At 37.7% G+C, this 16,248-nt stretch overlaps 1 long non-coding RNA gene across 1 annotated transcript; it reads right to left on the bottom strand.

Annotated features, from left to right (window-relative positions):
* Positions 1–7,173: 7,173 nt before the first annotated feature.
* LOC127781126 (uncharacterized) lies at positions 7,174–14,864 on the bottom strand. The gene is made up of 3 exons (XR_008018913.1): positions 14,360–14,864; positions 13,361–13,459; positions 7,174–13,257 (listed from the first exon to the last, which is right to left on the bottom strand). It is a non-coding gene; the product is annotated as an uncharacterized LOC127781126 (long non-coding RNA).
* Positions 14,865–16,248: the final 1,384 nt, after the last annotated feature.

Below are 16,248 nucleotides of genomic sequence, written 5' to 3'. Positions count from 1 at the left end.
ACCTTGAACATATTGATCCTATATTTATAAATGTTTTGTTTACAAATAAATTTAATGCTATTTATAAATTGTGTACCTACAATTAATTATAGCTTGCCCTTGATATTGATTACCTTTATACATATTGTATACCTTTGAACACCTAAGTCATTTATTTATATGCGATCAATTATTGACAATGCTTAGTAATGCTATTGTAGATATACGTACACTCCATATTTATGCTAGATGATTATGGATGTGAGATCACTCGATGTGAGTGATTGATGATTTGAGGGTGGAGACATGAGCGCCACCCGCCACACACAAACCTTTTGCGAAAACCAAAACTTAATACAACAAAACTATTTCGACTAGGGCGGCATGAATAGAATATGGGTGGGTCTAGAAATGGTTAGTCGCCGACCCAGCTTAGTTAAGGACCGAGTCAAGAAGCTATACGGGAAACGAAAAAAGTACGACCGCATTTAATGTGTATGGGCAGACCTGATGGATTAGGAAGCTCTCGTGGGGCGGCACCTCATTCATAGTTGTAGATATCCCATTTCCCGGGAGCACCAGGACTCCCCTCACCATCCGGCAGTAGGGTTTTGGAGTGCTGGGGTGCAATGGGGGTTCATAGTCCTTGGAGCAGGTGCCGAAATGCGAGAGCGACTGAAAAGCCGGGCCATGGCGAGTCTCATGTGTTGGGACTAGGCTCATGTGTTGGGCAAGCCGCGGAGTGCGGGATTAAAATCGTACATCCACTGCAGTGTGAGTAAACCAATCTATTCGAGTAGTCGTGCTCGCAGTTAATTAGCGTCGGGACCTGTACTACCATTGACTAGACTCATAGATTTTAATACTGCTTAGAGTAGATATGAGAGACATGTGAACCTTGCCCAAAGAGTGGGAAGGTTAGTATAGTAGAGTTGGTATAAGGTCAGTATAGTAGAGTTTCGCTTCCGTTGTTCTATCTATTGCTTGGGTATTTTGTATTGTAAGTGACCATGCTTGGTCTATTTTGGGACCCAATGAGGATACCCTTGTATTATTATCATAGAAACACCTATAAACGATGTCAGCTGTGATATACAACTGTGCTATGTGTGTACCATCTACTGATCCAGGGAATGGTACTATCAAAGTAATTTTTCGCAAATAACTAGCTGAATGGTAGTGGGCTGCACTAAACCAACCCTAGGTCTTAATGCTGGTCGCTAGGGTCTTTATGTCCTACTGTCGCCTAGCTCTGATACCACTCTGTGGGGACCCCTGGTTTTATACAACGGTAATCCCATGTGTTATATAGAACCATTGATTCTTACTACTCTTCCCTATCTCGAGGATTTTTGAAAAATACATTTACTAAATCTCGACTTACCCCAATATTCAAATACTCCTATATAGACCATAAGGATTAAAAATGAAGAGATAGATGATATGCTAGAGCCATCCCAATTACTAACCAAGTTGACTAAAGACACTAGATGCGTGTTGTAGATGTTGTATTGAGCATAAGCCGTTTCATATTACGAAAATTAATACGGGGCAGCAAATCATTGTTTTTGTAAGATACACTACGAGAAATATGACCTTCTATGATGAATTCCTCGTGACGTCGGAGCTATTCGTCACTAGCACATTTCATTTTATGATGATTAGTATGAGATGGGGTGGCTTAGTGACGAAAAAAAGGTGTTCGTCGTTAATACCAACTAGAAATCGTCATAAAGTATTTCAATGGGACATCGTGGCGAATATTAATTTGTCATAAGGGGCACAAAGCAAACGGCATAAATTTATATAATGCATTTCTAGAAAAAATATATTAAAAGTTAAAGCAATTTAATCAAGTGAATTAATGAGGAAACTAAAAATTTCCTTTAAACATCATGGCCGGAAATATTTTTGTAATATTCTACGTGGTCTAACTAATTCTCTGAAATTTTCTGTAAATTTTCGGTGCTCCATAACTAATTCTAATACCACAAAGTTCATTTAATCTATTAAAATAAATGGAAAACAAATTAAAATTCCTCTCTATCTCCTTGGGCCTTTTCGGCCCAAGTATTACTCTCTCCCTCCCTCAACCCGCAGCCTCTCTCTTCTTCCTCCTCTCTCTTCGGGCCGCCGGCCTAGCCCTTTTGATCCTCCCTCGCCGAGAAGTCTATTTTGCCTCCCTCCTCTCAATTCAAATAATTTTTCGGGTAGTAAATGATTTCAAATGAAAAAATTACCAACAACAAAGTTATATAACTGATCAAGATCTACAACTTTAGTTTTGGTCATTTTGATATATGGCTTTGTTTCAATAATTTGAATTTGAATTTTAAATTATGACAACTTCAAACAATGTTTTCAAATACTAAATGATTTCAACTGAAAAAGTCATCAACAACAAAGTTGTATAACTCATCAATATCTACAACTTTTGTTTTGGTCATTTTGCTATATGACTTTATTTCAATAATTTGAATTTGAATTTCAAATTATGACAACTTCAAACAATATTTTCAAATACTAAATGATTTCAACAGAAAATGTCATCAACAACAAAATTGTATAACTCATCAGTATCTATAACTTTTATTTTGGTCATTTCTTCATCCGACAAAATGATAGTAACATTGTTCACAAAATTTATATATCCCACTTATAGTTTATAAAACCATATGAGATGTGTAAAATTTGTGAACAATGTTACTGTCACTTTGTCAAATGAAGAAATGACTAAAATAAATGTTATAGATATTCATGAGTTATACAACTTTGTTTTTATGACTTTTTCAGTTGAAATCATTTAATATTTTAAAATGTTGTTTGAAGTTGTCATAATTTGAAATTCAAATTCAAATTATTGAAACAAAGTCATATAGCAAAATGACCAAAATAAAAGTTATAGATATTGATGAGTTATATAATTTTGTTGTTGATGACTTTTTCATTTGAAATCATTTAGTATTTGAAAATATTGTTTAAAGTTGTCATTATTTGAAATTCAAATATTATATAGGTCAATCAAACTTAGATGGAGAAATAACCAAAATAAAATTAGTAGATCTCAATAAGTTATACAACTTTGTTTTTTTGACAACTTTTTCACATAAGTTCATTTAGTATGATTTTTTTTTTGTGTGTTACTTCATAATGATACAATAAAATAAAAAGAAAAGAAAGGTTAAAAAGAGATGGGATGAAAGAAGGCTTGTTATGGGCTAGCCCTTTTGCTCTTCCCTCGCCAAGAATTCTATTCTACCTCCCTCCTTTCAATTAATTTCAAAATAATAAAACTTCGATTCGAATTTTATCATACTAAATAAAGTTATGCGAAAAAGTTGTCAAAAACAAAGTTGTATAACTTATTGAGATCTACCTATTTTATTTTGGTTATTTCTCCATCTGAGTTTGATTGACCTATATAAAATTTCAATTTCAAATTATAACAAATTCAAACAACAGTTTCAAATACTAAATGATTTCAAATGAAAAAATCATCAACAATAAAGTTGTATAACTCATCAATATCTAAAACTTTTGTTTTGGTCATTTTGCTATATGACTTTGTTTCAATAATTTGAATTTGAATTTCAAATTATGACAACTTCAAACAACATTTTAAAATATTAAATGATTTCAACTGAAAAAGTCATAAAAACAAAGTTGTATAACTCATGAATATCTATAACATTTATTTTAGTCATTTCTTCATCTGACAAAGTGACAGTAACATTGTTCACAAATTTTACACATCTCTCTTATAGTTTATAAACTATATAAGTGTCAGGGTTATAGATACCACATACCTAATAGTAGTCGACTAAATCTCGGCAAGACCCACCACATACCATGTCCTATACGGAAACAACCTGCGAATATAGGAGGAGTTCCGGATAAGGGAAGACAACCAGAGTTCTACATGAAAACGACAAGGACTACTCGGATTATATCTATGGGTATAAATACAAGGCCCCCTAGGAGGAGAGGGGACACACCCACCATGGAAGAGACCCACCATAGACGACAATCAACATACGTGGAACAATAGATCAAGACACAAGATCAACATATAAGCCAACATACGCCAAGACAAGCCGCCAGATATCGACATCAGAGATGCACTTGGATCGACCCTATCCGGTACCTACAGAGGCCGGCCATAGGGATCTAGCGCTGTCTTTGATCTCGCCGGGCACGAACTCGAGGAGGAAGACTACCCTGTTGTCGACTACGAGTCAGACCTTCATACCGCCATGTCGACAATAGTTAGATAGGCTACCCCAAATATTGTACTGGTGTGATTATGGTGAATAAGAGCAATACCGGCTTCGGCCAACAGGATGTAGGGTTATAACCACACAATTCAGGGGCCCGAACCTATATAAAAATCCTCGTCCCCGTCTCTTTTACCTCAGTCTCGCGTATATCCTAGTACCAACGATCCCTATACTATGCAAATACCGGAATCGCGACATCAAACGTCGACAATAAGATATATGTACATTTTATGAGCAATGTTACAAATTACTTTGTCGGATGAAGAAATGACCCAAATAAAATTTATAGATCTTGATGAGTTATACCTCTTTGTTATTGATGACTTTTTCAGTTGAAGTCGTTCACTAATAAAAAATTCTATCTGAAATTCGCAAACTTTGAATTTCAAATTTCAAATTATTCAAATAGAGTCAGATGAAGAAATGACCAAAATAAAAATTTTGCATCTCGATGAGTTCTACAACTTTAGTTTTGATGACTCTTCCATTTGAAATCATTTATTACCCCAATTTATATTCGGAGTTGTCAAATTTTGATAATTCAAAATTTGAATTGTTCAAATGAACTTATTTGTAAAAACGGCCAATACAATAGTTGTATATCTCAATGAGTTCTACAATTTTGTTGTTTATGATTTTTACATTTGGAACACAAAAATCAACCTAAAATTAAATTTAAAGTTCTCATAAGTTGAAATTAAAAAGTACAACATATTATTTGTATTTTTTTTTGCCAAAAACAAAACAGTGGTTGCGAACGATAAATTTTCAGCGTGGCGGGAGTCAAAAATATTTCACGGTGAAATGACCATTTTGTCTAGGAAACTTGTATAATGTTTGCAATTTAGAAGATGATCATATGATATATGACTTGGTTGTGCTATGCTATGTACAGGGACCCAGTTTCTTCTGGAAAATTTGTATGAGGTTTGTTTTCTAGGCTGTGATGTCATGACTGGTTGAGCCTGTCATTCAACTCATTAGCTAAATATATCAGGGTAGTTTCCTCTTGGGTTATTGTCAAAATATTGGAGTTTACTCTATAACCTATTCTTATAATGCAGGGAAACAACATGAATGAGATCATAAGATTTAACAAACAAAAATGCCATGGTTTGGTCGAGATGCTGAAAGGCTTTGTAAGAAATCAGGTAGAATCAATAAAAATTCAATTACAATGTTATTCTTTTGTCTGCTGTTGTGGATCCTTTCAATCTATTAATGAAAAGCAAATGATAAAAATGCATCTACTTCTGTATTCCAACAAAATTCCAATAGTATTGATATGTGATAAGTTCGCTTCCTTAGTTGTGATATGTGATGATTGATGCATTACTATACCAGTAATCCAACAAACTATATGCAGGAGGCGCGCCCCGTCATCTAGTTCTTGAAATGGGTGGAGGAGCTTGGGACCGTGACACTGTTATGAGTGCTCGGCGAGCTGCATACAACAATCCAGAACGGGCTATGGAGTATTTGTACACTGTAAGAATCATTTATGCTTACCTTCCATTTTTTCCCTGTCTTGTTGCTTGGACTTCCTAATGTGCTATTATGTCGTCAAAACTTTTAAAATAAATAAGGACTCTCAAAATTTTAAACTCATAGAAAGATGTTGTTAATCTGTGTTATTTAAGTTTTTGCAATTACTTGTTAAAAATAATAACAATAAACAGATCAAAAAATAATTTTAAGTGACATGGGCACTTCTTGCCATTCCTGCGTTGGTATGTGCTCTTGGACAACAGGAAACCACTTATTTCAAACAATTGTTGCGTCCTTTTCTCTCCTTTGTACTTATTTCTTCCACTTCAGCTGTTTCTCAGGCACAGTTTTATCATGTAATGAGTCAATCGGTGACTAATATATTGCACTTTGTGTATTTGATATAGGGGGTTCCTGAGCAAGCTGAGGCCCCTGCCGTAGTTCAAGCACTTCCTGTCCCTGCTGCAGTTCAAGCATTTCCCACGAGTGACCAACTAGTTGATTTGCTGATTTGCTGTGTTGTAAATTTTGTGTTGTATTGGATGTTTGTCGGGTTGTGTTGGATGCTAATTGGGCTGTAACCTTTGTGCTATATGGGTTGTTATTGTGTTTGGTTGTTGGGCCTATATGGGCTTAGCCCACTTGTTATTTGATACTAATATAACGAATATAATTTGATGGGCTGAAAATGGTGTGGTATAATGTTTGGGTCTATATGGGCTTTTGCAATGGACTTGGCCCATTTATTATTTGATATTAAAGCAAATGGATAAAATAGAATTGGGCTGAAAATATGCTACATCATAGATAGGCCAGGCTAAAATCTAGTCGGGCTTGCTGTTGGGCTAAGCCCATAAACATGGTGCTCAATACATGTATTTTAATGGGCCATTAGATATTTTATGACGTTTTTTAGGCTAGATAATGACGAATATGAGCGTCACAAAGTTATGACGACATAAGGATCGTCACTAGATTAATGACGAAAAAATAAGGTTTCGTCATAGAACGCCATTAGAGACGCATGATAGGTGACGAATGAATTTTCGTCACGCGAGCGTCGTAAATTACGGAACGTGGCGAAAAATTCAATGTTTGTGACGTAAATGAAGCATCATCTATCATAAGATCTCTTGTAGTGATAATTAGTAGCTCATCCCCTTCCCTTTTTGTGCTCATCAAGTGTATGAAACACATCACCCAAATAATTAAAACTACCTATTAAGTAGCTCTTTCTTTTAGAGATCAACTAGCAATAATCGCGCGCTCCGCTGCACGAGTGCGTAAGATGATACATAATAGGTGGTTGTCAGTGATATTTTTAATCATACATAAGATGAAAAATTTATATGTAAGCTAGCACAAAGATATATTTATAAGTCTAAACTACTCAATGTGCCTGAGCCCTTACAATATAATTGTGGGAACACCCAATTTAGGCTTGGTGCCCCGAAAATCCACTCGTGATCGTCCAGGATTTCGATCACGCACAGATTGATATACAGAACAACTTTCGATTATTTACACAAGTTTGTTCATACAAACTAATTATACAACTGTTAAAGGGTGAAAAGATTCAAACTAATATATCCTTATTTGAAATACAAGAAAATCCAAAGTGCTAAACTACTAAACTCCTAAGCTCTTCAACTACTAAAACTACAACTAATAAACTCCAAACAACTTCAAAGAACTCCACAGGCAAAAGCTCGAGTGTAGATTAGCCTAGAAGAAAAACTTGTCGTTGCCGTAGATCTCGCTTCCTTCCAGATTTCTTGTTAGTTTAACTATATGTCAAATTATGCAAGGGTGAGTACTTATGTACTCAGCAAGACATATTATAAATAATTAAGGTGAAGAGATATGAATACATAAATCAATAAGAAAGTAAATGAGTAATAAAATCATATATTAATCTTATCCTCAAAACTTAAATTTTAAAACTACTTATACTTCAAGAGTAGGAATCACCCTGATGACACAACTCCAGAACCGGGAGTACGGCACATTCGAATGATTTAATTCACCTCTACAGAGACTGTCCAGCTTTACCCACACGATAAGAACAGTTTGCAAGACTGAAAACACCATAGCCGTTCGAAAGTCCCACTTACTACTAGTTACTGCACAGTGGGGTGTTGGTTCATCATAGTGGTCGAACTCTTGCCAGGCCTAAGACAAGGTATCTATATCGTCACACTTTCATGAATCCCACTGTTGTGAAACACTGCCCCCTAACTCCTTACGCATGTTCACCCCAACCGCTCATAGAGCCACCCAACAGTCTTTCATATAGTGGGACAATGTACTAGGCTAAGTCCAATTACTTGTCATGTGGATGGACGCAACTATGTCACTTCTCATGGTATAAGGGGGGTAATTATAATCCGGTTAAACCACCCAAAACTTTCCAAACTCCCCGCACCAACAAACTTCATTATATATAACATTCAAAAATACCCATTTTAACCGGATTCCTAAGTTTGTAAAGATGTTTGAATAATAAATCACATAAAATGATGTTTAGTGTATCTTTCCATAATCTCATATAACAATGCTTAAAAGCATTAAATATCATTTTAAGCCCCCACAATGTTATTCTGAAGTATAACATCTACCCATGAGATGTTAAAACAGTAAATATCATGCATCAAATTTAAATATGAAGATTATATCAAGTTTTCTATATGATCAAAATTTTAGTTGTCTTGCCTTGCGCCTTAAGATTTCCTGCGGCTTCAGCGTAGCCATCTGGGTCCACGTCAGCTCCTTGGATGCCGATAGAACTTGTTGTACGGTCTAACGTACGAATACGAAAAAGATAGCAAATAAAGCCTATAAGCAAATTGCTACAAAGAAACGATAAAGCCAAGAAATAAATAAAATTGGAGCGAGGCGAGAGGAAAAAGGAAATGGGTTAAAAATAAACTTTTAACTTGAAGAAGAAAAGAGAGGTGATGGTTTCTATAGGTTGGAAATTGAATAAAATCGAAGAAAGGATAATTTTGGATAGGTGGGGTTTATTTGGTGGATTGGTTTCTAGTCGATGCTAGGGTAGGGTAGCACGACGGCTAGATATTTGGATTAGTTAGCCGATGCTAAAGATGGGTAGCATAACGGCTAAATATCAGCTCGTCTAGTCAATGCTACAGCTAAGTAGCACAACGACTAGTGAGTTAGGAGATTTGTGTGGAGGGGAACAGTGTTACTCTGCAGTCATGAGTGACAACAGAGCGGCTAGGGTCGCACATAGCTCAAGGACTAGTGTGCGGCGTGCTGTGGAGGTCGAGAGAGTAGTGAGGCTCTGACCACTGTAAGCGTTGAGGGCTTGAGGCGTGGGGTGCGAAGAGCGACACTTCAACCTTAGGATTAGGTGATGCCGGGTTTTACGACCAACGGTTTGACGTCGAGGTGTAAGACCACGCGAACGTCTCCATGGAAGGAGTAAAGTTCCAAGGCAGTTATTTGGTGGCTAAGGGATGGTTTTTTTTTAAAAAAAGTATCAAATAAATTTGAATTCAAAAGGGGGTTTTAAAATAGATTAAAGAAATAGAATTTAAAATGGTAAAAGAAAAGGGTATTTAAAGAAATTAAAGGATAATTTAATTTTTAAAAAGGTTTTTAAACGATAAATTTAAAAATTAAAGGGATATAAAGTAAATCAAATAAATTTAAAATAATTTTTAAAGGTTAATTAAAATAATTTAACATTAGAAAGTAAATAAATAAATAAGAAAAAGGTATTTAAATAAAATTTTAAAAATAGAAAATTTGGTATCAAAAGAGAGGGTTTGAAATTAGATGAATTTAGGTCAAAGAATTTTTGGAATTGGATCAATGGTTGGAGAGATATGGATGCTCAAAGATTGGAATTGGATAAAAGAAAATGGAATTACTTTATAAAAGGTGGGGCCCGCTTGTCATATGTTTCTTCTACCTCTTCTTCTTTTCTTCTGTCTGGCAGTCGAGAGGAAACAGAGGGGAGGGCGAGCGAGGTGCCAGCTCTCCGGTGGCCGGGAGGTAGGAACGCCGGTGGGAGATGGTGTTCCCGAGCAACGCGCACCCGGGAAAGTGGTGGAAGGCGGAGAGAGAGAGGGAGATGGCCGGAACGGCGGTAGCAAAAGCTCAGACCGGCCGATAAGAGAAGGTGGTGGTGGCGGTTTATCTTAAGGTGGAGGGAGAGGGGAAAGGGAAAAAATGGAATCACCTTGACGAGGCGGAGTTGGTGGCGCGAGGGTTTGGCTTGCGAAGCTCCGGTGAGGGAGATCGGCCAGTGGTACTAATGGCCAGACATGGGAGACAAAGAGAGAAAGAGAGCTTGAGGAAGTCGGTTTGTGTGTGGAGGAAGAGGGGACCTCGTCGTCCTTTTATAGGCGGCGAGAGGCGGTGGCGTAAGGCGGTTGCGGAGGAGGAAGATAAGGAGAACTCAGCAACGGCGGCGTGGAGAAGTGGAGCACGGCGCCAGCTCTGTTCGTTGATTGGTTGGTGATGGCGGTTCGATTCGGCGGCTGACGTCGGCGGCGTGACGTCGCAGCTGACGTTGGTGACGGATCCTTCGCCTCGAAGGCAAGACGACGGCGGCGGCGCAAAACGGCGGGCGGCATCGGGAAGTGGCGAGACGGCGGCGACGGCGGCGCCCTGTGCGTGCGCCAAGTGCGCCCACAGGAGGAGGGAGCGGCTCGGCCATGGGCCGGCTTGGCTCGGCTCGGCTGGGCTGACAGCCCAAAAGGGAGGAAGGAGACATGTAGACTTGTGCTGATTGGGTTAATTGAAGGAAATTTGGCCCAAAATGAATAGGGGTTTTATGAATTTTGTGTGGAGGGATTTGAAATGGAATTTCGAAGGAGATGAAAACTAAGGGAAAATTTGAATGGAGGGTTTTAATAGATTTAAAAGAGAAATATTTGGGGGTCTTTTGAATAAGGGTTTTAAAGCAAAAGGAGTTTGAAATATTTTTTAAAATAAAATCAAAAATATTTATTTTAAAATAAAAATAAAGATGCTCCAATCTTTAAAAGAATTCAATAAGGATCAAAATGCTCCAATTTTATAGAATTCAATAAGAACCAAATATAAAAATTGTCACAAAAGATTTTCTTTAATATTTAAAATGTAAGATTGAAATAATCAAATGGGAAGAAAAGGAACACAAATAATTGATCTTCTAACTTTAGATAAATTTTGGGATGACGTCAAAAATAGATGGGGGTAAATAATTAGGATTTTAGCCTCCAAAATATGTGGTATGGATTCTTGATGAAATATTTGTGGCTAAAGGAAGTTGGACTTTGAATAGAAGGGATTGGAAATAAGTTTCTTAGCACAAGAGCAATCACTCAATTATTTGTGATAGTATAGTTCTTGTGACGAGGAGGAAATCAAGCCATAGGAATCAAACAGGCGGCTCGATCAAAATAGGAACTTGACCCTAGAATATTTTGGATCGATGTAGAGGAATTAAAGGTTTTTGGGGATAGGTTTAGATAGAGGTGTGATCCAAAATAAATTCCAACAAAAAGGGAGTTATACCGGTTTAGTCCCAAAGATAAAAATGGTTAATGGGATATAACAGAGAGTCGGGTCAATCGGGGAAATATTGGCCCAAGCTAAATAATAGACTTTGAAATCTTTAATGGATAATTTAGATAAACGATATTTCAAAGGGGAAATATTTGTGGAAGATAAAACTAAAATTGGTGGTAGTGTGGTAAACTCTAAATAAAAAGGTATTAACTCTAGAGAAATTGATATTTCATGTGCTCTAGAGATGGTTGAACGGGAATTGAAAGGGTATTTGTTGGAGGTGTTCGAGAATGGATTCAAAGGAAATATAATTTAGAGCCAAAGTTAGAGATTACAGAAAATAAATGGAAAGGTTTTATAAAATTTAAAAGAGTGATTAACTTTGCAATTAAAGTTTATGTCCAAAATAAAAGAAAAGATTAAAAGCAATATCACTCCAACACAAGAATCGAGAAGAGCATGACTTAAAAATAATTCGCAAAAATTTTTCCCTGAAATTTTGAGTCCGTTTCAATAATGATTGCACACGGCTGGCACATGACACATTCATCTGGTGAACAAAATATATACTCATCTCCAGATTCCTGCAAAAAAAAACATATCTCCAGACTCCACATATATAGCATGGGCATTTTTTGGAATCCCATATGCCATCAGCTCCAATCGTTTTGGTTATCTAGTTAACTACAAACAAAGGACTTTCAGAAAAGACAAACCATTAATAATATTGATTGGTACCATCAGAGAATAAAAGGAGATCATAAATAAGATGGTTAATATCAAGAACACATAACCCATAAGCACATACTAAAGTTGGTGATTTCTCAACCTGGTGATAACAATTGAGAAGAGTATGAATCTACTACAGACATTGCATCTCTTGATCTGTCTCTGCTCACAGTGCTACATATATATATATTGCATTCTAAAATAGTAAATACTATCTAAATGCCCAAAATGTAGATAAAAAAAAGAAAACATTGGACTATTCATATCAACAATTTTAGCCATTTATATCTGGTATTGATACTACCATCTATATTTAGGGCATGTCTCAACATGCTGCCAATTATCTTGTTATACAAAGAGCTTGAACTAAGATAATGAAGAGATCGTAAAAATGTGTATTTGTGGTCTATTAAATTCTGGCCAATATCAAAATCTCGAACTGAAATATATATATTTTTAACCATTGTAGTTGTTTCAATATAATTCCCGGGATAATGGAGCCTACTCCAGATATGATGGCTAAAAGACTTGTACCGCAATATAACATCGTTACTTTAAAGACGCCACAATTATCTGTCTAAACTGAAGCCTGAAGACCATGAGGTTCATCTCTTTGAAAATGAACTCCAGTATCCAAATAAATATAGGGGCAAAAATAGGGGAGCAACAAATCAATAAAAAATCAAACAGAGGCAAATGCACTGGAAGGAACATACTGGCACATTCGCATTCCTTGGTAAGAAATAAAGGAATTATAGAATATATAGCTTTGCATTAACCAAGTGGCTTAAGTATAAACCAACTGGCTTGTTATAAACTAACAATATTATCTGAATATCATCTAATACAATGTTCAACCATACTTCAGATTTTTAAGGTAGGAAAAATGTACTGACCTCCCTCCTTATTTAGGGTGAACACCTTATTCCGAGTCCATGTATAGATCAAGAATATAGAGAAAATACACTGAGAACTACAATGCAAAGAAGGCAGGAAGAACTGCCAACCTAATGATCTATCATACATATATCAGGAAAGTGAGCTAGTAAAAATGGAGATATAAACAAATGGTACCTTTGGACTGGCCAAATTGGAACGCTGGATGCAATAATATGTCAGGATTGTCAGGTTCACCGAGAATCTTTGATGTCATCAGAAAATTTAAGCTTTGCCGGGTCATATGTAATACTTCCAGATTCAAGTCCATGTTTAGTGTGTTCTATTTCTTGCTGACAGCGCTGCTCATTTCCCGTTTGCACACCTGATAAGAAGCACAGAAGGGAACTTATTACCAAGGAAGAAAGCTGAAGAACTTAGTTTAACATAGCTTGCATGTTCCATTTGGAAAATAAAATTGGCTTCACCTTTACACTCACTATAACAACAAAAATAACCGGCATGTATCATGGAACTATAATAATGTGATGAGCAATCTGACGACCACATGTACACCCGAGAGAAGACTGTCCAGACCTCCAAACAGAAAATAACCTCATGAATACTTTGGATGGGAAAAATATTGTTCAGTAGGTGCCAACAAACTAAAACGGTGAAATGTAAAAGGCGTAGAAGTTGGTAATATAAATTACTTCCAATAACCAAATAGCACAGTACATAACAGACCTACAACATATTTCTTTGGTTCAAAGCACATTGTAGTCAATATGGCAAATTTTGGTTGTATCAAATATTGAGAAAGCCTATGGAAACGGAAGTCATGGTACTAATAAACCTGATATGCAAAATGTAAGAACTAACCAATTCAAATTACAGATGGATATTTTGTATGCTTAGACAATGGGTAATTCTAAAGATAAAATACAACATTGCAGTTATTATTATAGATTAATGATAGGCATATATGTCACTCTTGTGTTCCCAACCAAAAGTACATAGAGAGACCATGGCAACAGTTCGTATTAATACTGCAACACTAATGTGCAAACAGGTAAAACTAATTGTATAGACAAATGATCTATTAAAACTCATGCTCAAAGAATGAAGAAGAGCATCTAGGAGACAAACCAAATCATAATATCAATACACTCGATTCATATACAACATATGCATGACAGAAGGAGATGATTTGATCTGTAGCTGGGTGGTGATGTTTAAACATTAGTACTGAATAATCTAGCATTCTAGCCTGCACTCCCTTTTTTATTTCCTTCCTACCAATCATGTGAAACTCACAATGAGCAGCAAATCAAGAATAGAGAGCAGGGGCTAGAACATATATGTATATATGCATATAATAGGGAGAATCAATGTTTTAGAAGTAGTCATGTTGAAAGAATGAAGAACATCTAGGAGAAAAACCGAAGCACAATGTCCCAATTTACTTGCAGCCGTCGTCACCATACCTTGCCATAGTCTGTGCCTTTCTGCCGTCGTCGCCATACTTTCCCATAGCCCATGCCTTGCCGCCGTCATGGCTTTGGTGCCCAAGCTGCTGCTCTTGCTCTCCCCATCCTCCTTGAAACCGGTCGGCACGTGTCCTCCTCGTACCAAATCCAGCAGCCCCTGAGCTGGATCTGGCACCGAGGGGAGGTGAGCGGCGTAGAGAACGGGAGGAAGAGGGTGGAGAGCAGCGTTGTATTGCCGAAGAGGGCCACGACCGAATCCGCCATTGGAAAATCGAGGGAATCGGACCTGGGACCGCATCAGGCATAGAGGATAGGGTGAGAGAGAGGTTAACGTGGAGATGAGATGAAAGAGGAGGAGAGGGTGCAGTGGCTTGCACCACTCTCGTCATTGCACCCCTCTCGTCCGGGCAACCGACAATCCACCAGCGAGGAGGCTGCCGTTGCCGGATCTGGAAGCCCTGCCTTCCTCGCCGGCGAACATGACGGGCCTACCTGCCGGCGCGGAGCGAGGTGTGATTTTCGTCTTACGATTTATAAATTATTTAATAAATTGTTGTTAGAATTTATATTAAATGTTCATTAATTTATAAGTTAAGTTAAATATGGGAAATAAAATTTTCTAAATATAAAGCATGGATGGATTTAATTTTTATTAAATTCTCCATGATTAATTATACTCTCTGAAATTTTCTCAGATTTTTCAGAGCTCAATTATTAATTTTAGTAATACAAAAATTATTTCATTAATTAGTTAATCAATAAGATAATCATGAAATGATCTATTTGTAATTTTGATAAGTGCTTTGCTTGTTTAAAAATCCTTAAATTATAAATTGAATTTTTATAAATGATCTTAAAGGCCTAAAAGAAAAGATCTAAGTTTAGTTTAATAAATCTCAATAAAAATGGGCTAGATAAAATTTTGGTAAATACTTATCTTGTTTCTATAGTTCCTAGATTTTTATGGGATATATTTGAGCCAAGGAAGTATTTTTAATAAATGGAATTGCATTTCATGAATAAATTTAAATAGAAAAGGTTTTTAAATCTCCTTTTCGGCTTTGGGCCAAAAGTCGGCCCAGCCTTCCCTCTCTCTTCTCCGGCCGCGTGCGCTCGGCCCAAGTCGGCCCAGGCCGAGCCGCCCCTCCTCCCTACATCCCCTTGTCTTTTCTTTCTTTGTTCTCAGCCGGCCCAGACTGAAAGTCTACTTTTCTCCCTCGTTACTGTTCGTCTTCAACCTCAGGACAGCCGAACCGAGACCGAGTTGGCTCGGTTTTTCTCCTCCAAATCCGGCCTTCTCTCTAGTGTATTCTTAAAATTAGTTGAGGGGAAATATTTCCCTTATCTCCCTCTTTCGTTTCCCCCGAGAATCGGAAACCAATTCCTTGTATTCTATAAGAATCAAACTCGTTTAGAGTTTATCTCTCCAACTAAAACATAGGATTTTCCGCTTCGATTCCTCTCGTTCCGAGTTCGATCTCCTTAATCCAAGCCTATAAATAGCATCCCCTAGTCGTGCTTTTCCGTTTGGCCCGAGTTTTAGCCGCAGCCGCCTCCTATAGCGCCGTCGCCGCGCAAACCTAGCTCCGTAGCCGCTTCAGCCGCCTCGCGCCGTCGCCGTGGTGGTCGCCGCCGGTCGCCATCGCTATCACCGGGTTCGCAAGGAGGAGCCGCACCCCGTCCACCCCTCCGTTTCCGCCGAAGCCCACCGGAGCACCGCCGACGCCGTCAAGCCGAAGACCGCCGCTGACCCGACCTCGTCGCCGGCCGTTTCCCATCGTCTTCCGTGGTCGCGCCGCCCCTTGTGAGTTCCCCGCGTCGTGCTCGTCGTGTTGGTGCCCTCTGTTCGCGCCGCCGTGCCCTAGTTCGCCGGCGACCAAAGGAGC

The sequence above is a fragment of the Oryza glaberrima genome, chromosome 8 (assembly GCF_000147395.1).
Source record: "Oryza glaberrima chromosome 8, OglaRS2, whole genome shotgun sequence".
NCBI classification, from domain to species: domain Eukaryota; kingdom Viridiplantae; phylum Streptophyta; class Magnoliopsida; order Poales; family Poaceae; genus Oryza; species Oryza glaberrima.
Note: the sequence above shows the minus strand (reverse complement) of the source record. Positions and strands in the feature narration are given on the sequence as shown.